Source organism: Typopeltis vanoorti, chromosome 20 (assembly GCF_054136105.1).
Source record: "Typopeltis vanoorti isolate ZY-2024b chromosome 20, IOZ_Tvanoo_1.0, whole genome shotgun sequence".
In the NCBI taxonomy this organism is placed as follows: domain Eukaryota; kingdom Metazoa; phylum Arthropoda; class Arachnida; order Uropygi; family Thelyphonidae; genus Typopeltis; species Typopeltis vanoorti.
In genome coordinates, this window is record NC_143568.1 from 66,302,406 (window position 1) to 66,327,276 (window position 24,871).

The 24,871-nt window shown below is 34.1% G+C and overlaps 1 protein-coding gene across 3 annotated transcripts in view; it reads right to left on the reverse strand.

The window, feature by feature from the left end:
- Pka-C1 (Protein kinase, cAMP-dependent, catalytic subunit 1) overlaps positions 1-20,730 on the reverse strand; it is a 545,341-nt gene extending 524,611 nt beyond the window's left edge. Inside the window, exon 1 of one of the 3 annotated variants that reach the window (XM_090410256.1) lies at positions 20,379-20,712. The gene's annotated coding sequence lies outside the window, so the exon portion shown is untranslated. Of the gene's footprint in view, positions 1-20,378 lie in introns of all 3 variants that reach the window. The other 2 variants (XM_090410257.1, XM_090410255.1) reach the window with 2 other exon arrangements.
- Between the last annotated feature and the right edge of the window lie 4,141 nt (positions 20,731-24,871).

The window sequence follows — 24,871 nt, forward strand, 5'->3', positions numbered from 1 at the left end:
ACTCAGCAGTTAATTCAAAATATTAATGAGTATTTCTCCAATCCAACGCTATCTACAAGAGGTTACATGAATTTCTTAATGATAGCATATATATCGTAGATTTAATTTTCATAAAAGAATATACATGCAGCCCAAACGATTATAGCATTTTTTCCCCTTTTTTGGGAATTTCGAAAGTTGTTAAGAGAATCCTTGATGTGCCCTGATCACCTTGAATAACCAATGACATGCGTCAGATTCACACCTGAGTGCTCAGACCTTGGATCTTGTGTATATACTCGGTTCGTTTTGCATTGGAGTGTTGAGAGATGGTTTATACTTATTATATCAGCTACGTTTAAACGTTCTGGTTGGCAGATGTGTGATAAACTTAAATAGCTTAGCTTACCCCTCTCTTTTTCTAAAAAAAAAAATCTGTCAACAAAACAACACAGTTCACGCTGCTTTTTTATCGCAGTTTTTGGTACCCGATAAACGGCTGAAGTATTATCAGCACCACCGCTATGTACATTTCAGTGTTAGATAAATTCAAAATGAAACTATGTGTTTCAACGCAGAATGAGTTGTACTCATGCAGCAAGTAGGAGTCAAAAACAAAAGACTCGGCCAGCCTAGCTCTTTTTAAAAATAATGCATGATTAAGTTCGAGTGTCTTGCATTCGTAGATTTATAATTAATTAGATTTTTTAAATCTAATTTGAGATAAACTCAATTGTTTCTTATTATTTGGTTTATTTTGAAATGTTTTACTGTAAATCAAAGACACCACTTCATAAAATTCATAAGAAATATATATTTCTTGAAAATTTTAAATTCAACAAAAGTTTGTGGTGGGGACCACCATACCCTTGGAGGGTAATGGATGGCAATGCTGTAGCTAATGAAGTTCTAACTGAGGCTCGGATATTGCTGTTACCCTCCTGCCATGATCAGAGCTTTAATAATAGCTCAACAAAAGTAACGTTAAACTTCAAGTAATGATAAATTAGTATTATCAAATGAACTGGAAACGTGAAACTGGTGTGCGAATTCGTCTGGGTTTGCCCGTGGTAAATATAAATGTTACTTATTTGGCAAGGTTCTTCGCACCTGTACTTTAAGGTTGTTAAATTCGCCGATTTATGGGAATGACATTTTATCTCTTCGAAAAGTGAGACTTCAGTCTAGTACTAAATTCCAACTAGTTATTTGTAGGAAGAAGCAGTTGAATTCCTTTCCGTATCTCTCTCTCTCTTTAGTATTGAAATGAAATACTGGTGTAAAATACGATGCAAAAGTTCAATAAAATCTCTCGTCTATAAATTTTAGCTTTTGCAGTATGGAAATACACACTATGATGTTGATTCATAAATTTCTATCAGAAGATAGAAGTGTTATTTTATCTTTCGCAGTACGTCTCTGCATTAAGTTGAAACAGTCAACCGTGTCCTTGTAGGTGCATGATAGAATGTAGTGCAGCACGCCAGTGGCTGGAGCCTGGGCTATGGCACAGAATTAAACAGCCTGGTGGTCGCCTTATTCAAGAGCCATTAGGCAACCAACACAACTATTTAGACTATAAAACATTGGCCCCTTCTTCGACAGAGAGAGAGAGAGATAAGCTAGCCTGCTGCTTGTATATAGTCCATTCCAAATTTCTCTCCGTAAATCATAAATCTTCTGGGTTTTGTTATATTTTGAAGATGAAACTATGACTTATTTATTTTTAGAAAAATTGCTCTACATTTAATTAAAATTATGTCAAATAGGACACATTGCTGAGGTCATCGCAGAATAATATTATTAGAGAACACGATTCCAAATTATCAATACTAATTCCTTGTATGGGATCAATTAGCTCGCTCAATAGATTATTTTAAGTTACTAGTATTAATCTCAGGATGGATAATACTTCGTGGTGGTTTATTGTTTACATCAGGAAAGTACCATTGATCTAAATGGTGAGATTGCGCTCAAGAATCCTGGTTTAGAAGTCTGAAATTAAAGACTTTCTGTTGCTAGCGCCAATGAAACTGACTACCCTCAAGTTCTCTTGCCCTGATCAGTCACACAAAAATAACGGGAGTAATCAACAGTTAACACTCTACTCGAAGACAGTCAATCAACAGATTTCCTAGCTAATATTACTACAAGCCATGAAAAGGTTTGGAGAGACATATGGGGTCACTCTTGACATTCTCGGGACCATGTCCAAAGAGGTCTACTTACCAACTTATGGGTTACTTTCCACCTTGACAACTGGGCGTCCAACTTTCTCTTTGGCAGTTCGCCTCTTGTCATGGTGAATGGGTTCCTTTCTTTCGCCCATGCGCTTCCTCTCATAAAATTATTAAACTTCTCACACTGACCTAAAATCCTATCCCTAGTTTAAGGCCTCACTGACATTCTACAGAAAATAGGTGAACCATGTTAAATCCAAAATATAGTCCTCTCTTATTTCTTGTAGTAAGATCATATCATTATTTCCTATCTTTAATAACAATCAAATTTCTCATCTTGGGTTCACTTATACCACAATATGAATGTAAAATCCATTATATTTTAGAATAATGATCTTACATTTCGAAGGGGACATCAAAATTCTTCCTGCATATGCTCGATGCTGTCCATAAGGCAATCAGGTTAATATTAGATGACTTCCCCATACCCCCACTAATATCCATACCAATCGCTATCATAGACGTCCACACTTTATGCCATTTCTAGTTGGTATCTTGGTGGATCCGTTGGTATCTGTTCTTGAAACACACGAGAGCTGCTGTTGAACATATATTCGATGCCTTGCTTAAAATCTATGGAACGAACTTCATACCCTGTTCTTTCCTCTTCTGTGAAGTCTTCTTCGTACTTTTTTTCTACCAAGAACTATAATTCCGGCTATTCAGCAAACATCACGAGATTCCTACTTTCTCCTTTACTATTTACACCTGACACTGATGCGCTAGAATTCTCCAACCTCTTGTGGGTGTGGGGGGGGAGGGAATCTGATAAATAACAAAAGAGAAGAGTTTATTGAGACAGCATTGCTAAACATCATCAACAACAACGAAGTATATCTGAACAGGAAGTTGTTTTGATGTACGAAAATGTGACAGGTGTTTATGAGTATGAGAAACTCATCTCTAGCAGAGATGCAAGAAACAACATTTGAAAAACCCTTAAGATTCTCTGCATTCTAGAGGAGATTCGAACTCAGACTTTTTTCAAAGAAAGGGCATGGTCGTTACCAACTGAACCAGATTCTCGTAGATGTAAAATAATCCCAATAAGCATTCTTGAAGGAAGAAATTACTGGCGGGGGGGGGGGGGGGATACTCTTGTATGGATTCTGAAGGCTTTGGTTAAAATCATCATTTGGTAGTATAAATGTTTCAATAATGAGTCAGATTTCTTTAGATTCTTGAAGAAAATGAGATGTATGATGACTGAATAGGAGATTCGCTGTTTATTTATTTATTTAAGAGTTACCTATTGTTCGGAATGCACAAGTAGATGCGTACTTCACAAGGCAGCGCAAAAGAAGAGACGAGACAGTTATTCTACTGAGCATGTTAATTTCGTCAATATTCCTCCGATAATTCCTTTGCTTTGGCTAAGATATTTAAATTAATATGACCTTGAGAGGAGAGTAAAGAAAAGTCTATTGACAGAATTTTGACTTCGGTGATGTTGAATGTGTTTTATGGGACTGTTTACATGACTAGAAAATAGGCACAGACATTATTCATATTTATTATTCAATATTCATTTCAACATTCAATATTCATTGGCAGGAATATTGTTTCAGCTGATTTATGCTTCGCGGGGTAAAAAAAAAAACAGTTTCTTTCAGGAAAAACTGCCATCAGAACTCGAAACTGGCTAACTCAGCTTCAGCGGATCTCGGAGAGGGGAGGAGGGGAAAAAATCAAATTCGGTTGAAAAATCCATTAAAATTTTCATGATTTTTCTGGATTCGAAACAAATTCATTCTAAGAACTATAATTCTTACAATGAATTAGGTTAGAATCTGGAAAATAAATTAAGTACGATCAATGTGTCGAAATGTCCAAACAATCTAATAAGATAGCCGGAACCATCAGTGGTAGAACTTTTCCATAAAACAAATATGAAATTAGTTTTTTGTATAATACAATGGTGAGACTTCATTTAGAGTGATATGCACAAGATTTGGAGTCTTTATCAAGAGTTGATAAGTATATTGAAGATAAAAGCAGAAACAATTGATAATGGGACGCTTAGTTGTTTTCGAAGCGAACAAGTTACAGAACGAGAACACGTTAATTTTTACGATGCGATACGATTAAGAACAACAAAATAAATGAAACTTTCAGGGTTATTTTTTCATGTTCTCAGTTTGAGTTGAATAGGGGAATTTCGGGTAATACCGGATATCATTTTACACACAAAATGATACTCCATATTACCCACAGTCCCTCTAAAATTAATGTGGGGCAACTAAGATGTGTCCAGTGCATTACATTATATCCATCGCAAGGTTTGTCTGTTTTACTAGAGAAATAACTTGTAAGGGCATAGTTTATCTCGATAACTTAGGGGAGAAAATCTCCGTCTGATCGGGATTAAACGATTATGAGGATTCATTGTGAGAGGTCGCGCACCTTAAGTGTGCAATTTCTCACCTTGAAGGAGAATTGAAATACTTGTTTTCTACATGGCCCATAGTACAAAGACAAATAACAACAACAAAAAATGGCTTGAGGTTTTAACCACAGGCTCCTGAGGTCATCACAACAGTCACCTTTCCAGTCTTAATTTTGCGATTAAAAAAAAAAAAAAAAATGTATCACACATCAGATCCCATTTCTGTTTAACAATATGCTATAGAAGACCTTTTCCTCAAATTGGTGAAAAACTGAATAACAAAAAAAGGAAAGTTTGATTTCCTAAAAAAAAATAAGAAGGAAAATATCGTCTATTTCAATGAACAAGGCACGCATTCATAGCCAACGGACGCTACAACTACCAATGCTTTATATGAAAAAAAAAACGCAAATTATACCAAATCCACACATCATCCACACGATATTCCTCATCTCTGATATAAGCGATGAGTGAATATTTCAACATCGCATTCCTGCAAAAATACTTAAAATATTGTTATCATTTCTTCCAAAGTTCAGCTGAATAAGTAGTGAGATAAAGCGTTTAAACACAGCCTTTGACTCCCTAAATTCAAAGTAGTTACACGGTGGATAACGTATTTTAAAAAAAAAAGTATGCATTTTAGTGAAATGCAACACTTCCTTTTGTGGGTTTAAGCATCTCTACAGGAACCGAGAAGCATCCTTCTCACATTATCTTGCATTTCACCGCTATGTTCTTATTTTCTTTCACTCTTATCTGTGTAAAATAGCGAGGTAATCTATATCCAAAATAAACCAGTCACGAAACAAACTACAATTAACTGGTTATTTTTTCTGGCGTTTTATTTCTGAAATGTCCATGGGAAAAAACTAGTTGTATTATCTAACCTTCACTGCATCTCAACGTCCGGAAGTTTTTGAACACACATCCGTGTTTCGCCCGGATGATTCCCATCCCCCTTCCAACAGATTCACGTCTAGCCTTGAGATTAGTGCACTACTGTCTAAGCCATGGCAAATTACCTCGATGTTATCTCTTGGAAACTATAAACATGCCACGTTTCTTGGTACTTCGTGTACTCAACTTTATATTTCTAACTTCTAGTCTGTTGATACTGTGATATGACTAAACAAAAAAGATTCCTTTTTAACATTACGATTCATCACTAGATGTTTATGTTGCCAAAAATAGAAGCATCGGAATGTTAGAATAAAAATTATCAATACAATCAACTGTAACGGTATGCCAAGTAATTTTAGTGCTTGAAGGTAATTCCGAAATCATGACATTACCGATTCTCTGATTAAAAGGAGGAAACGCAGTCTGAATGTCAAATATTGATACGATTATGACTAATGCAGTGCTGCTTATTAGACATTGATAAGCAACTATAGAACCTGTTGCAGCGTGTGCTTAGGTTTTCCAGCCAATAGATTATGGATTAGAATCTCGCCGCGGACAAGTAGATGCTCATGAACATTTTTAAGGAGGTAAATGAACTTAATCGCCGATGTGAGATCGCTGTACTGGAGGCCTGAAGTAGCTTAGATTGACAGTTCCATGTTTAGTGTAAAGTTCAGAGAATTTGAAAGCAGGGTTTTCGAATTTCTAACCTTTAGCTCGTCCTCATTATTAATATATGATAAGTTTATAACCTTAAAACAAAATAAATAAAATATTACATTAAAATTAATATTAAAATGTTTCAAAAACATAACGAAATCTTCGATTTTTTAAAGCACACGTTAATTTTGCATATAACGATAACGCTTATTCCTACAAGTAGGGAGGGTCTTTCTTAACAAGATTATTTCAATTAGCTAATGAACCCAGTTAATCAGTTTCAATTAACTTCTATTATCTGAAAGAATTCGTCCCAGATTTAATAAAGCTGGGAAGAAATCAACTCGCTTGTAATAAATTACACGCATAACGTATAAACAAAGCCGATCTTCTCGATGGTTTTGATGATTTTCATCGTTCGGCGTGATCTTACGTATTGCGATCTCGAGGGAGTATTAAGAAGTCACGTACATTATTTGGTCTATAGGACAGGGTTCCTTACTTAATTCATTAGCCTACTCATGGTGTAAATTCGCTACTGGAATTTTTTTTTTTTTTTTTAAACATCCTTAGATTGCTGAAAACCGAACTAAATGTTGGTGAATCAATATTCCTTATTTCTCTAAGACATTTTAAGCACTTTTAATAGGGCCACAACTTTTATATTCTCATTTCATTCTTATCTTTCGTATTAAGCTTGGATGCCCAGTCATGACCACGTAACTTTGCTTCTTAGACATCTCATTACTGCTAACAATACGGCGACTAATCCTTTCTGCATTGTCTGTTGTATAATCTGCGTGTGTTCTACTGGCCGGTTTGCTATTGGATTAATTGTCCTACAATAAGCAGGTTTATAAGAATCCATGTCACTTGGCCCTGACAGGCCACTGAACCTAACAACACGGAAGGTGGGAACTTTTATAGCTTTGTTCCATAAAGGTTATGTGGGCTAACACTTCGAGACATGCGAAAATAATATATCAGAGCTAGTAGCCGTGAAGCTCTTTAGAAAGGTTCGAAGGACAATTCTAAGTAATAATAATAATGAGGAACCATTAGAAAAACTGTTCGATAAAGATCAGTTATTCTGATCACACGGAGATGTAGGTTTACCGAAGGGAAAACCTTGCCTTGTCAGCCACAGAACACACAAAGTTTACAGATAATACAAGCACACCTCTCTCTCTCTCTCAGGTGCTTTAGAATCTAAACACCCCACCAAATACTTTTGTTCTAATTAGCGACAGGAGCAGAGGGACAATATTTTGAAGAGAGTGGGTCCAGTTTATTCGGCAAGGAGCATCCCGAGTCCATGATGCGAATGCTTTTTATATCGGTTGTGTCAATAGCGCAATCCCAGCCTACTTTTCGGGAGAGTAAAAAACTCTTCACTTCTGGTAACCAAAAAGACCAAAAGATGCTCATTCATTTGCTTGGCGGGAGTCGAGTGGGCCGCACATCCAAGGATTTTATTTTATTACTTTCTCTGAAGATAATCGCATCATTTCCTCATTGTTAGTAAACAAGCATTTGGTGTTATTACGTCACTTCCGCGCATGCCTGGAATTTTAAGGTGCAAAAATTATAAAAGGGTTGATAGACTGTAATTAAAAAAAAGGGCTTATATTAGAGATGTATTAGCATAGCTGATTTGTGCTATTTCCAGTAACTCTGGGCCAAACTTAAAGAACATAAGATTTTTGCTGAACTTATTTTTAAAAATGACCTTTCATAGGAACACGTGGGGAACGACTCGTGTAACTGGTAACGAAACTTAGTATGTCGCTGGTCCCAGTTTGCACGCCCCAGTATATCGTATGCTCCTTTAGACCGTATAATAAGTATGATTAATTAATTTCCTGGTAAATACAAGAAAGCAATTTGCACGGTTCATATGAAACACTTCATTTGGGGGGGGGGGGGAGTAGAGACAAAACCACCGTACTTTTCTTATGGCAATACAGCGATAGCTTGCTCTCCAACATCCGCTACATAAACAATATCACGTGATCTAGTGAGCAGAACATGTAATGCCACCAGAAGTGACGTCACTGTGGTGATCAGCTCGCCACCAGGCGGAAGATTAGGAACTATTATGTGCCACCGCACGAGAGAAAAACTTATGAAGATTTGTATTATTACTATCATAATGGACTATTTAGCAGATTGTTTTTCATGCTTTTCTTTAAGTGACTTGGTTATAAGACTTTTCATTTAGCTCTTGTTTGTGATCATTGTTTTGTTATTATACTTGGGAATTGCAGTTAATTTATTTGATTAACAGCGCAGTGAGGGCATGTGTTGGCGTTTTATGGAGGAGCGAACAGGGCGGCTGTTTTTTGAGGTTGGTATTTTTGACCACCCCAACACAAACAAAAAACATGAAAAAAAAAAAGCAATACCAGAAACCAGGCCAACAAGTACCAAACCGTTCCAGATTTGTTTTGGGTTCATTTAGCGTGAACTGCGTTGTTTTCTTGGATTAGTTTTGTAGTTGTGAAACCAGGTTCAATTTAGTGGACTTGCTTAACTTTATACCCACCATGATACATTAAATTGGTATTCCGTGTGATTTGGACGAAATAAAAGCTGATATTTCCACATCAAGGGAAATCTCACGTTGCAAATTTACATAAATTCGACGTAAAATTTCATTACTAGAAGTGAAGAAATACTACCAGAGATATTTTCATCAATGACTGTATTTAAACTAACAGTAACTAAAGAATATACAGCATGAAATATAATTTATTAGTTTTCTCCGGCTTAATTATAAGTTTAACTTCAACTTTCAATTTACATCGCGTTTAGTGGCAATAAAATGTTTTACATAAGAAAGAGAGGGGGGGGGAATGTTCGTATCCGTAACAAATAGGAACGATGAAACTATTAAGTTATCGTTAGTACGTTTACTGTTGTTGTGTAAGTATTTTAATAATGTCGTGTTGTTTTTGTTATTACTTTGCGTGTGAAATATGAGGCATTTTTTGGGGATTTTACCTGGCTTGTTTCGTTTTTGAAATTCGATGTTTTCCAAATTTGCCGCATAATAATCTTCTGCGTGGAGCGCATTCGTTTCTAGTCTTACGCGTGGTGGCGCTTCGATCGCTGCTTGACATCACACCAGGTTACGTTACTCACTATGTCACGTGATATTAGTTACGTAGTGTTTGCGTAGTTGCATCTTTTTTTTTTTTTTTTTTTAGTAAGACCTCCTGGTTCAAATATTAAGTATAACAAAGCTTTCCTTCGCCAGATCTGTGATTTGAGCATATTCCACTTTAAGCTACTCACCGAGTTGGAATAAACAGCAGCCAATACATAAATATAACTCTCTATGAAAAATAAACTATGACTGTAAAAGCGTTGATAGATCATCCTCAAACTTCTAAGAAATCATAGATTTGAATGTAAAGAATTAAGAAAGTTGTTAACCTGAGATCGTAAGACTAAAAACGTATAAATACGAAATTTGGTCGATGTTATATGGATATAGCTGTATAGCTACTGTCTCATGCTGTATTTGTAACTATAGTCTATCGTAAAGTTAATGATATTATTCCATTTTCATTGAGGAATTACTCCTGGTTAATGTAGTTAAAAAGTCACAATATTTGAATTACACAAAGATTCCGAACAAAATATCATTTTTTATCGGCGAGATAAATGCTTTTATCTAATCTTTTTAAAAATAAAGTATAAAAAATCTAAAATTACCTGAATACAGAAATAACTAACAAGCACACCAACAAAACAATTACATAAGTAAAATACATGAATGGCTTTACAAATGTACCAACAATAATTTATATCGATGAATTATCATATCTGGATTTAATTATCATATATCATACATATATATCATACATATATATCATATATAAAAAAGGCACAATAGAAATAAATATTTATATTTTTCAATGGCTCTTATAAAACTTTAGATAACTCGAATGCACACTTACTTGAATTTCACGAAAACCGACATCGTGATTAAGACAAGCAAAGCAAAGGTCACTAAAAAATTCACTAACTTTGAACATGGCGGTAATTTGCTTCGTCTTGCACTACTCAACTATTGCATAAGCACTACGATATCGAATTACTTGTAATGAACTTTAAAACGCATGAATAACAAGATAGGTGCAACTGAATTAAACTATTAATATCATTGTTTCTAAATTTAAGTTCTATAAAAAGTAATGGAGTACAAAACAAATAATAATTCTAGATTTAGGAATGATAATATCCACCCACTCAGCCGATGTCGTCTGCACTTGTACTCTCGTCACCAATAATGAACACAATTCGTTTAATAAGACAGATCGTGCGCTATATTTAATTTCGTGTTCTCTCGCTACGTATTTTTGACTAAGCTGGAAGAATCAAGAGCCGACAGGCTACGAAAGCTGTTGAATGTTAGTAATGAAATTATAGTAGGAAGTAAAAGCGGAAAGATTAAAATATAAATACCAAGGCGCAATCTGTTACCCTGTTTAAAGTAAGAGCCAATCAAAATGAAAAATAATAATTTCACTTAAACTAAAGGCATTTTCATTGTTCTTAACAGCAATAAGTCGAAACTGTCTAGGCATTTAACAAACTTAAACTCGTTTTTAAGCCAACTTGGAAAACTCTGATGAATTTTCTTTATAATGGATAAACATCCTTGTGTTTAAAATGAGTTCGTCAAGGTTCTGGTTCTTCACTATTCTGAAATAAATTATGAAAAAAAAGGAAATCTCTCTTTACTATGTAACTCTTTATTTTTTTAAAAAAATAGCTATGCTTTATTTCGTTTAGTCTGTATTTATTATTTTAGGTCACCTTAGATGGTTATTAACTTATCCCGAAATCTAATGCCTACTAAAAAAAAAAAATGCTGAATTATATATATATAAATTATATATATATATATATATATATATATATATATATATATATATATATGGGAATAAATTTTTAACTTGGGTATATTGTATATTAGGATAACCAAGCAATTTTATATGCTTGGTTATTTTAGCTCCTAATCCCAAGTGTGCAAACAATTAAGTTTGCGCCTGAAACAAAGTTCAAGTCTAAAGATGGTACAACACCAGGGCAGCTCATTGTAAAGGTGGTTAAAGCTTTGATCACTATTCTTAGTATTTTCCCATAATGTAAAGCACATCTCACTAGAAGATGTATACTGCAATGCATTATGGGTGGGGGTCACTACCCAGACCGGTTTCGACCTTTTTTGAGGTCTCCTCAGTGAGTAGCTAGACCCTAAATACCAAGGTTTTAGTAATACAAAGCCTTATCAACTTTAATTATATAAGTTGCAACAAGGTGTATTAAGTTTTAATAAAAATCTCTGGAGGAGATATTGATGGGAATAAATTTTTATCCTAATATACAATATACCCAAGTTAAAAATTTATTCCCATCAATATCTCCTCCAGAGATTTTTATTAAAACTTAATACACCTTGTTGCAACTTATATAATTAAAGTTGATAAGGCTTTGTATTACTAAAACCTTGGTATTTAGGGTCTAGCTACTCACTGAGGAGACCTCAAAAAAGGTCGAAACCGGTCTGGGTAGTGACCCCCACCCATAATGCATTGCAGTATACATCTTCTAGTGAGATGTGCTTTACATTATGGGAAAATACTAAGAATAGTGATCAAAGCTTTAACCACCTTTACAATGAGCTGCCCTGGTGTTGTACCATCTTTAGACTTGAACTTTGTTTCAGGCGCAAACTTAATTGTTTGCACACTTGGGATTAGGAGCTAAAATAACCAAGCATATAAAATTGCTTGGTTATCCTAATATATATATATATATATATATATATATATATATATATATATATATATATATATATATATATATATAAATCGGTTATGACCTTTATTGAGGTCTCCTCAGTGGGAGCCAGACCCAGAAAGATACCACAGTCAAAGTAAAGAAGTCATTTATTTCCCATATACAAGTAGTCAAAAGGTGTCACACCTTATTAATCAAATACTCTAGATTAGAGATATATAAGTAGCCAAGTCGTGAAGTTAACTACACGGGCAAACTTTGCTTACACTTGGATAAAGTGTAAGCAAACAAAATAAATAATATAATTTCTTGATATTTTTAATTTGTAGTATAATTTAAGGAAAAAAAACATTAGTCGATCTCACCAATTCAGAGTATTTTAGTAATAAGTTAAAACACCTTTAAATTATTTGTAAATGAGAAATATATAAAATCTACATTAGTTCATTCACATATTCATTTTAGCTAATGTTGACTTTACGAACGCTTATAAATTTGTGCTTCAGCCTTTAAACTTATTTTAATGAAAATAATTTAACGGTTTCAATCTAACGTGAACTTGTATTACCTTAGTAATTTCCATAGCGCTAAGGTTCGCAGAAACGACTAGAACTTTTTATAGGCCTCTTCTCAAGCCAATGTCAGAACTAGTTGATTAGCTAGCTCTGACATTAATGTGGCGTGTAGATACAACCATAAATGGTTAAGGGTGACGAATACAAGCATCGGACCTTTAGTTGTAAACAGTTATTCCCAAAACCAACGTTTTTTTTCTTTCCTCAAATGCTACAATGGTTCATCTTCAGTGTAATTTTCGAAGACTGAGCGAGTTTGTTTTTCTTTTGCTTATGAATTTTAAAATTTTACAGAAAAACAACAATAATGTTTTTAAAAGAACAGAAAAATATTAAATATTTTCATTGAATAATGGACATTTTAATTCAGCTTGATATACTTTTTTGGAATGACAAATGAAGTACAAAGAATGAATCAAAATCGCTAGCGACAAAAAAGATTCTCAATATTCCAAAAAAATAATCCTATAAAACAGGTAAAGGGAATTACTCCTGTTTTTTTTTTTCGTTCACTGCATGGATTGTAAACATTTATAAACGAGGCTCGTGAAAGTCGAGATATAAATAACAGGTTGTGACAAACTGTCGGTTTATTTATTTATTATGTACTCCCCTAGGACTGTGACGGGTCCACACCGGGCAATTAAATTCATCTCTCACCTAAACACAATCCCAAACTGTTGGTTGGAAGCTTATCTACTCGGTCAACTGGGGTCGGTGTTATTACGAAAAGCAGAAGTTGTGGGATATTGTTGCCCAAGATAAATAAAGTCGTACATTGAAAATAGATACGACAATATATTCTGATTTGTATTTAATTAATTAGGGATTTTCTTATAGCGTAAAAATGAAGTAATAGATGATTCTATCTTTCAAACGCACTCCCACACACACACACACACACACACACACACACACGCACACACACACACACACACCATGTGTGGTACAACCGAAATTCATTCACTGTAAACAGTGGCTTGCAAACTCACCTGATCCATTACTCGTATCGGGTAGCCCAGTTCCGACTCTTGCTGATCGATGTGCGTTCGAGACAGGCCGTGTGTTATGTAACGAAACAATTACACCACACCGCTTCTCCCTCTTACTCTTAAATATTCAACACGCAACGAGACCATTACGCCAGATAATCTCCTAGGACGAGTGACCGTGTGACGGGACGCTGTTTGCTTCGTTGCGAAGGTGAACTGGGTCACCAAACATGTTTTGGAGTTCGTTTATGGTAATCGGCTGCAAATCTCGCAGCCATTACTTCGTGCATGAGACGAAATACCCCCACAGTGTGTTATTGGGACAGAAACGCAGTTAAATACTTTTGGGAACGAAATAACTCCACGATTGATAATGTTGAACCGCGTTTTTACAGCCAACATAATTTTATACGTGGCACGTTCATCGAATGATTTGTTAAAAACAAGACAATTAATCTATTGATTATAGATATGTTTATATATTTATAAGCATCGCCAGTTTCGACTCGTTCATAATGACTGCGTTCCATTAGGATACTCCAAAAAATTGCGACATCATTTTGAGACTGAAAAAGGATGACAGTATAATCATTATTATCAATGTAAGCACTCTAAATTGAATGCTTGCGCTGTCACGCAACAATCCACGTGTTCTGCGAGACAAGGACTAGTATCATAGCGCATATATATACATAGTGCGTCTCTCAGGTATAAAAGTTTGCATTGTTGGATCTATTACCATGGCATTTTGTATGGCATCTCTATTGGCAAAACTAAAAGTGCGTATGGACGTAAAACTTTACATTTTGAAGTAGTTCTACCAGTTTTTTATTTTTTATTTTTTATTTTTACTGACAGCAGAAAAAACATTTTGATTAGATGTAGAGACTTAAAAGACCAATTCAAATGTTAAAATAACGTCGAAACGTCTGCATGATTCGTTAAAATTGATTTTTTTTTATTTTTACTAAACGACTCACACCTTCATTCGTTGCGACTCTATGCAATTCACTTTTAGTTTATTATTATTATTATTATTATTATTATTATTATTATTATTATTATTATTATTATTATTATTATTATTATTATTATTTGTACTATGAATTTTTACTATTACTCGAGGGTCGAGGAAAAAAGCAGAATTAATGCCACATTAGGGTAAATCATCAATGTCGAAATTCAGAGTGTGTCGTGTAGATGGCAGCAATGGTATGGTTTGCGCAAGGTATATCCAAGAAACTCTTACCATGATGGTTTAAGATATATTGCACTGTCATGCTGTGTTAAAATAGAGATTGACTGTTTAGTGATGTAGAATATTTTTACAAAAACTAAAGCATGGTGAGTGGACTCCTGTGATGATGTAATAACCCTACCCATTGTCCAAGTGGTTTACATGAACACTGACTATGGAGTGAAACTATTGCTAGATGATATTGCAAAATAGACAAGAGTCTTTCCAAGTGTCCATGACCAAAGCCGGCGGAAGCAGGCATGCGGGTGCCGCTACGAAGTGGGTGCCGCCGCCGGGGCACCGTTCATAAGTTCATTTTTAAGAAACAAAATTTTTATCATGAAAACAAAAAATTCTTAGAATGATCAATATTAAAATAAATAAGGCCGGATACACCGAATAAAAATTTTAAAAAATTGTATATTGCCGCCTCTTTGATCAGCCGGTTGTTTACAATTTTGCAGCGAGAGCAGGCTAAATACTTGCCTGCAGAATGTTGTGTTCACTGCAGTCTATCTAAAGGGAAATGGTGAACGGTTTTTATGCGCAGAAACGAATTTTCGTACAAAACATTTGTTTTTAGTTAACCAGTCATATGGTATGCATCTCAGTAGGCTACTGACAGTAGCGCAGTGCGGACTATTATTTCATCTTTGTGTCGTGTTGTGTAATAATTTCTTGTAGGTATAAAATAGAAATGGAATCAAAAATTAAAAAAAAGTTATCCAGTGCATAAAATCGTCATGCTGCGAAAGAAGCAGATGTTAGGAAACAAACTGGAACCCTTAATAAATTTGTTTAAACATTAAAATATTCTGATGCAGATTGTAACCAACTCGATACATTAGAAATCAGAGTTGAAGAACCGTGCACATCATCCAGTTTGCATGAAAGTACTATTGCAACTATTGAACAAGATAACAAGACGCATGATTTAAGTGAAAAACAGTTGGAAGAAGATTTAGTTGTAGTTGACCTTGAAACTAACACATTGTTAGTCTCTGTAAATTTAGAAGATCCAGGTGAATGGGGAAATATTGATGAAAAATTACGAGTTGTTTTAATCGAAATGGGGCCTGTCCAAAAGAAAAATATAATATATCCCAGAGATACATATGGTCATAAATTTGGCGACATGTATTATAATAGAAAAATGGAAAATGGGGAGCTCGTGCAAAGAACATGGCTCATTTATTCCGAAACTTTAAATTCTGTTTTTTGCTTTTGTTGCAAACCTTTTGCACCTACCGAATCAAGTAGTCTTGTAGAAGGTTATAACGATTGGAGAAATATAAGTACAACTTTGCATAGACATGAGACTAGTTTAACTCACATGAAAAATTTCTTAAAATGGAAGGAAGTTGATAAAAATTTAAATAAACAAAGCTACTATTGATTGCCAGACTCAATGGAAAAGAAACATTGGAAGTGTTTTAGAACGCTTGATTGAAATTATAAAATTCCTTGGCAGCCAAAATTTAGCTTTTCGCGGATCATCTGATAAATTATATAAAAGGAATAACGGCAATTTTTTTTAAATTAATCGAACTGTTTGCGAAGTTTGATCCCGTTATGGAAAATCATGTTGAAAGGACCCTACAACGAAACAATAGAGTACACTATTTGAGTAAAGATAGTCAAAATGAAATATTGGAAACTTTAAGTAATGCAATCAGGGATACAATTTTATTATCAATTCGAAAATCTAAATATTATTCCATAATTTTTGACTGCACACCTCAATACAATTTTAATGTAAGTAAAACAGAACAAATGACCATTATTATTCGCTTTGTTTCCTGTGACAATGGAATTGTCAAGATCAGGGAAAACATTTTAGGTTTTGCAGATATATCAGATTCTACAGGACGTGGTTTATGTGCAACAATAATGGAACAACTGGAAAAATGGAACATTCCCATTGAAGACATGCGAGGTCAAGGGTTCTTTTCATGACAATGGGGCAAATATGAAAGGGAAATAATATGGGCTCCAAAATTTGTTTTTAAACAAAACTCCTCGAGCTTTTTACGTGTCATGTGCTGCTCATACTCTAAATTTAATCATTAACGATACAGCCAAAGTGAATGCAGATACAATTAGTTTCTTCGCAATTATTCAAGAAATATACAATTTCTTTTCATTCTCATACAAACGTTGGGCAATCCTTTTAAAGGATTGCCCAACGTTTGTAAGAGAATGAAATGTCCTTCATGCTGAGTTTGTAAAAAAATTGACATTGAAACAGCCATCAGAAACGCGATGGGAAAGTAAAATTAATGCAATCTGCCCTCTACGATATCAGTCAGGAGAAATTTACGATGCACCTTTTAAAATTTTAAATAATGAAAATTTTATTAAAGAAACTCAGCATGAAGCACAAACATTATGTGCTAAAATAAAAGACTACAAATTTATTCGCTCTCTTATAACTTGGCATGATTTACTTAACAAAATAAACCCTGTGAGTAAAATGCTTCAAGACAAAAATATGAACATTACACTTGCTTTAGAATCTATCGAAAACTTAAAAATATTCTTACAAGAGTATCGATCAGATACAAATTTTAAAGAAGTTCTAAAAACGGCTAAAGAACTGAGTGAAGAGGTGGACGGAGAACAAGAATTTAAAACTGGTACGGAAGCCCGACGACGAAAGAAGACACGACAATTTGACTACGAGCATCATTACCAAACGCCACAATCGCCAGAAGATAAATTTAGAGTGAATGTATTTTATACACTTCTAGACGTTGCAATGTGTTCGTTAATAGAACGTTTTGAACAACTAAAAACATATTATGATAATTTCAATTTCTTGTATAGATTACTACAAATTAATAACGAAGATTTAAGAAAAAATTGTGACGATTTAGAGATTCTCTTGAAGGACGGCGACAATAAAGACATAAATGCAATAGAATAATATGACGAGTTATGTGCTTTCCGGGATATTTTTCGGAAGGATGATTTAAATATTCAAAACCATTTCGATATTTTTAATGTTATTGTGTCCAATAATTTATCTTTCCCTAACTTTTCAATTGCTTTAAGAATACTATTAACCTTACCTGTTAGTGTAGCGAGCGGTGAACGTTCCTTTTCCAAGTTGAAATTGATTAAAACCTACTTAAGAACAAGTATGTCACAAAAAAGGCTTGTTAGTTTGGCGCTAATAGCTATTGAAAATGATACATGTGGGGAATTAGATGTTAAGACCATTCTTTCTAATTTTATGAATATGAAATCAAAAACCCTAAAATTTTAATTAAAAAAATTTCATGTATATTTATGTAATTTAATTTATTTTCTGTTATTCTGTAAAGATGTTATTTTTTGAATACTTATACTAAATGTTCTAATTATTTCTGAATTCTTTTCTTATTTTCTCATCTATCTTGAGTTTCTTTTGTTTTCCTAAAAGATAGTTCCACTTATAAAAATTATTAAAAAATTTTTACAAGTTACTAAGAATTTAGTAACTTGTAAAATGTAAGAATTTTTTAAATCTTAGTTCAAATAAATTTTAATTTTAATTAAAATTCATTTTAATTTTGTTAGCGATTTGAGTCGGTGAGAAGGCTATAATCCCTGTATCATTATATTCAATGATTAAAGTGAAGTGGCTTTATCAGAATTCGCTTTAACTTTTGAGAATTTTTTGAATATTCGGGTTTTTAACGATTATCCTGCCTAGTCAACAACCGCGGTTCGTTACATTTAGCGAACCCACGTGTGGCTATTCTGTCAAAATTTATTTAAGAAATTTCAAATAATTTAAATTTTTATTATTAAAAGAACCACACACGTCCGGATCGTTACAGGAGACGCTTAGATAGACATTGCATGCGGGCGACAAAGACCCTAGCGCCAGCTCTGCCCATGACAATGTACAGTTTTAAGGAATTAAAAATGCAACTTGTAACCTCTCCTCAATGGGAACTGTGCATAGATAATGAAAATTAATTAATATTACATTAATCAAAAGGATATTCTGCAGATGTGCATCACGTGGATATTCGGGTTGGTTTGTTTAGAATTACCACCGAGGCAACTAAGACTATGAAGCCAATTATGTCTTAGATTGCGTGTGTTCATCTGGAGATTTCCCTGTTTTGAGGAATGAAAATTCCGAGTTTCCAAGATGGGGGGAAATCATACCATTTCAGATTAAAAAAAAAAAAAAACCAGTACGAATGTCATTCGCATCCTAAATAGAATTCGAATGTAAATCTTTCCAACCAAAGAGCAACGTCGATACCGACTATGCTACGGAGACTCGCGCAAGAACACAATTGTGTGGTATCACAGAAGAGCAGATAATGTTTTTATCCGTGTCATTGTATTAAAGGAGACAACAAAATTCTATTCTTTTTCAAATTGTTTTTCATTTCCTTCTAGCAGAGGACACGTTATAAATATTGCTGTAAAAATTTCCCTTTCAAACGCTCAGAAGTTTTGCAGATGAAATTTCCTAATGATCATGTGGGAGTATTAAAAAGAATATTTTCCGGACTTTTTCCTCAATTTTCTATATTTTAAAAAAATATAGACAATCAGTCATTAGAAAACTGATTTTCGCAACTGTATTCTTATATAACGTTACCATAGCAACTGAACCTACAACCATTTTCCTTGTATTTGTATTGTTAGGTGAAATGATCCAAAAATGAATCTCATTTTAGAAAATTTGCACAGAATGAGTTGGATCTCTGACTAATGAAGTCAGGTTATGCTATATTGAGATATGTATCAAACCATAAAAATGATTACACATAAATAGAGATAGTTGGATAAATAATTGTGCAACCCTAACATGGGATAGGGTTACAATGATGGACTCTAGATTAAAGAAAGTAAGATAACCAATGTTGACAGTCTTAAAATTTAAGAAGTTCTTAAACGTTATCTTGATCAAGTTCAATTTTTTGAATGCTTTACACTCTTATTTTTGATTTCAATATTTTTTCTCTTTCATAGGTATGCTGCTATGATCAGTCTGATGCCAAATGAATGATAATTTGCCATCAGATTTTTGTGATTCGTTTTTCAAAGTTCCAAAGGAATCGGGTGATTGAATCCTCAACTGAAAGAGACATCAGACTTGTTGGAGATGAGATAAGATCACGTCCAGTTGCAATAAAATGTACGTTAAAGCCTTTAAGGTATAATGTTTCTTCATTTTAACGATGGTTTCATTAATTCGGAAAAATATGACATTTTGGAGAATAGCTTCAGCAACTGTCAAGAACGACCTCTAGTTTAATTGACCTTCCACGAACTGGGAACGAAATTTTGACACTTGACAGTTCATTAAGTAGAGAACCCATATTCCGATAGGCTAATTGGCAAGCCATGGACTGACAGAGAAACTAATAATCACGCGACCAAACGAGAGAATAATAGTGCACCAATAGACAGACGGAGTCAATGTAAAGCAGGGAAATTAACTGACAATTAAATCAGAACTATACAGATTATGTTAATTAGGTAGAAAGGTTGGAAATTAGCGACTGTCTTTCGTTCTCTGTTCGAAAATAGGTAGGTAAACAGGTGGGGTTAGTGAGGATTTGACATGAGAATGCTTACCTTTCCTTCGGGGGAAGCTGTGGTATATCCTGTGTCCAAATCCCTTGCAGTTCACTCACTAAGCACTGACTGAATACTTGGTGGAAGGAATATTAAGCCATACCTCGGCTCCTGGTGGACTTTGTTCGTCGTAAATGTAGAACAGAAAGCCAACAACTACTTACAGATAACGCAACGCCAATCCGCGCGTTTGGTCCGCTGATAGTTTGTCGTCAACCCTAGCACGCTTTTTTGGTTTACCTGTTTCCTGATTGCCGACCCGTTAAAAGTCTTGAGAACGCTATTGTCCCATCAAGGAAGTACGGCATACCTTAGAAAACTTAATCGCCCTTGTGACGATGTGTTTGACGATCGCATAAAGGTGAAACAGAATAGTTGTTCGCTGTTGAGTGCTGTGACCTGGTGGTCTCGATTACTATGGCTTACGACAGATAAGAAACTTAGCATGTGTCTTGTGCTGCCATCTTGTGAGAATTGAACAAACGAATCCATATTTAGATATTCGCGTGTTATTTTATCTTTATAATAAGGTTTTTATCGAAACCAATTACTGTATGTTCTAGCTTTTATGCAATCGCTAGTGAATATAAAATTAAAAATATAATTGAAGTTTGATATGGCCTATTGCATGTTTTAAAATGTAGAATTTATGATCAAAATGCCGTAAATTTAAATTAAGAGGAATATAAGAGAAATAATATCTGATCGTTACAGAATATACGAACTCTTTACTTGTTCTATTCAACACTTTGGGCTTTCTAGACTGTGGTATACCACTACATCCAGCTTAATCTATGTGGTAATAGTGAAAGGATTAACAACGCAAGAGCTGCTGTCCATTCTGGTATACATTCTACCTGGTGAGTGGTATAATTCTGAGTCGTCTGCCCCGCTTTTTTTTTTTTTTCTTCTACAGTTTTCATGGGTCTTCCATTTTCAAATTCTAATATGAAAGTGCTCAGGAAGACCTGAGCATTTTCAAATTCTAATACGAAAGTGCTCAGGAAGACCTGAGCATTTTCAATTTCAAATTCTAACGGAGTGTCAGAGGACGTACACAAAATCAATAATCAGGAAATTGCAGGCCTTTGAGATGTGGGTATAGGAGAGAGACAGGAGAGCACTGAAGATTTCTTGGAAGGAGATAAAACTAACGAAGAGGGTACTGAAGTTAAAGGGAATCAAAAGAACACTCGTGGAGGATCTCATGGAAGAGAAAGTGCAAGATGGTAGGACATATTAAAGAGGATCAACAGAAAAAACGTCTCTGGAAATACTGGAGGGAAAATTAGATCCCCTGGTAGATCAACAACTTCTTGGGTTGATGATGTAAAGAAATGGATGGGTATCAAGAACTATTATGAGATTAAAATGATGGCAGAGGAACGGACGCTTGGGTGTACCATGATTACTAATCTCGCAATTGGAGAAGCTACTTAAGAATCTTGAATGTGAATCTGAGATTTAGCAAGGCATTTCAAGAAATTGAGATGAACATAAAACAAGCTTAATTTCTTTCATTAATATAATAATATCATCAACATTGTCTTTTCATAGCTACTTAATTTAATTAATTTCTGTAACAACCAAATTTCATAAATAATTTTCTTTGATGTTCTAAAAAATTAATTTCCTATTTTTTTTCGAATATTTTTTAGATTGTAGTAGGTTCCGGGAAAAAAAACATACAACGGCACAATACTTCCTTATTAACATATTAAACTGGATTCCAATACGACAACAATGAAGACTGTTAGCGTCCTCAGACTGTTTACGGATTTGTTAAGCTGTGGTGTGGCGCTGTTCATTTTTCAATAGATTTAACTATGTTTATTTTAATAACTTATTAAGTTAGTGTATAGCGAATAATGAGGAGTTTGTTAATATATATTTGAGGAGTTTGCATTCTAAAGTACAACGCACGACTGGGAATCGTACAAACAGTTTGCTGTTGTTCAAAAAAAAAAAAAACTTCTCTGTCTTATTTTTTTATTCAGTCGTTTTCTCCCTCTTGATGTGATTATTCAAAATATGAAAGGCGACGTTCAAAGAGTGAAAAAGGTGGACTTTTGTAATTATTTAAATATTCAAGTAACGCAGCTTGCAAATCTCTTTGTTCAACATTTCTATTGTCGCACTTCGCAGTTGACAATATACAGTAAGAGCGAAGCAAGTACATGCGTTTAATTAACGGAGAATTCCACCGCTAACAAAAGGTTTTAGCGATTGTGTGAAGTAATTTTTCTCGAGCTGTTTAAAAGTACACTGTTTTATAATCAACAAACAAACACTTTTTTTTTTATGTTAGGGATATGAATCAACGGGATTTAATTTTAAAAAATGAGGGAAAAAAGTAATAAACGACCCATAACATGAAACTAGACTGAGGAAACGAAGACAAATTACCCTTTTCAAATCTGACACTTTTAATAAATTTTGATATACTGCGTCGATAAAGGGGCATGTTCATAAATCATTAGCAACATTGGCATGTTCGGCCTACTGTGTTGCTTCCTCCCACATATCTAATCGAAATGACCACTGATGGTGAAAGTTTCCAAATATTTAAACAATGAACCCCTTTCCCTATTATAAAAAAAAAGAAATAGAAAAAAAAACGGGATGATGTTTCTATGAGATTACAAAATTTATTCCTCACATCCACAACTGTTTCTTTGACCGTTTATCATCAATATGGATTGGCGGTAAACGGCATTTGTTTACATGCCATTATTAAACCCATAAAGTAGGAAAAAGCAATAGAGCTGTTACCGCACGAGAAGCAAAATAATTTTTAAAAAATGTTAGATTAATTCTATTCTTTTTTTTTTTTTTTTTTTTGCCTATATACTTTTCGGAAAAATTGGACATCATTCCACAAATATATCCAGATTCTTAAAACAGACGAACTAAAATAACAGCTATATTTCTTAAATGTATCTATATTAATAGAAGAACTATACATCTATCCACTTCTACACTATCCAACCAAAGGTTATGGGACGTGTGCCGATATAAGCAAAATATGTGAAGGGATAGATGACAATGTTATGCTTCACGAATGGTAGCACACCAAGGTCTTGGTTTAGTAATTTACTCCTCTAGAATACAGCGATAGTCAAAGAAATGACTACCTCATGATAATGTTGGAATATGCAAAGGAATTTCACAGAATACTAATTGCAATATGTTACATAAACTTGGCAAGAGTGGATGAATGTAAATAAGAGCCTGGATGACGAGTAGACATCAAAGATAGTGCTAAATTAGGAAAGGAAATAGTTCTTAAAAGTGATGCGGAGATCCTGAAAGATGACTTGAATAAATTGAAGCAGAGGATGATGGTTGTCAGTTCAAAGTAATTCATTTCGAGGTGGAAAGATCGCATGTCTATGTGTTATATTAATGGCATTATACCACTGGAAATGTCGAACGTGGACAGGGAGTTGAAATTCAGATGATATATTGCAAATCTATGGCAAACAGCTCACAGGATCACTTGGAAAGGGATTATTATCCCTCTTCATAAAGCTTTGATATGGCAGCATATAGGCACTCGTGTTCATATTTAGTCATCGGGGTATCTCGGAGAGAATCAAGCAGCAAGTGAGCGATCCCCTTTGTGTTGGGGTATGAGACATGTGGAATATTTTCCATGGGAACACAATGAAGGTTTGTAAAAATAATGATATGACCAAATGATAATCAGACCATGGTTTACTAGAAATAAATTATATCATCATAACACTAATTACGGGTATAGACCATATTGGTCTGTTCCGGTGTTATTATCCATCCAATATCCGTTTTTGAGGTTTACCCTGCCTTCTCTATCCAATTGGCTTATATTTTAGTATTTGTTTTGGATGTCGGATGTTGGCCATTCGGTTTACATGTTCAATCCATTTTTGTTTATAATTGTTTAGTTTTTCTTCTACTGATTTTGTTTTTAGTTCTCTTAAAATGTCTTTGTTTCTTTTTTTGATCTAATCATGTGTATTTTGCAGTTCTTCTCATAAATCTCATTTCACTTGTTTTTATTCTTTCTTTATCTTGTTTGTTTATTACCCAAATTTCACTGCCATATAATAATGTGGGCACTGCAAAAGTATTACATATTTTCAAGCGTGTTTCTTTTTCGTACTATATCAAATTATATTTAAATAGGAAAAAAACAAAGTTTATATATTTTGAATTAACGAAAACAAATACAATAGTTGGTACAGAAACTACCAATTAAATTGTATTAACCAAACAACAATGGAAATTAGATCAAGGCAACCTAATTGGTGTTAACACTACTACCACTTTTTTTTATTACATATGATACATACTTGATTACATATTTTTATTTTAAAAAAAATTCAATCTTTTTTAAAAATTAAAATTATGATATATATATATATATATTTAAAATTTTGATTTTTTTTTCTTTTAGTATATTTAAGCGCTGTAACTACAGCACTGAAATGTGATATATGGGTTTGGATTTT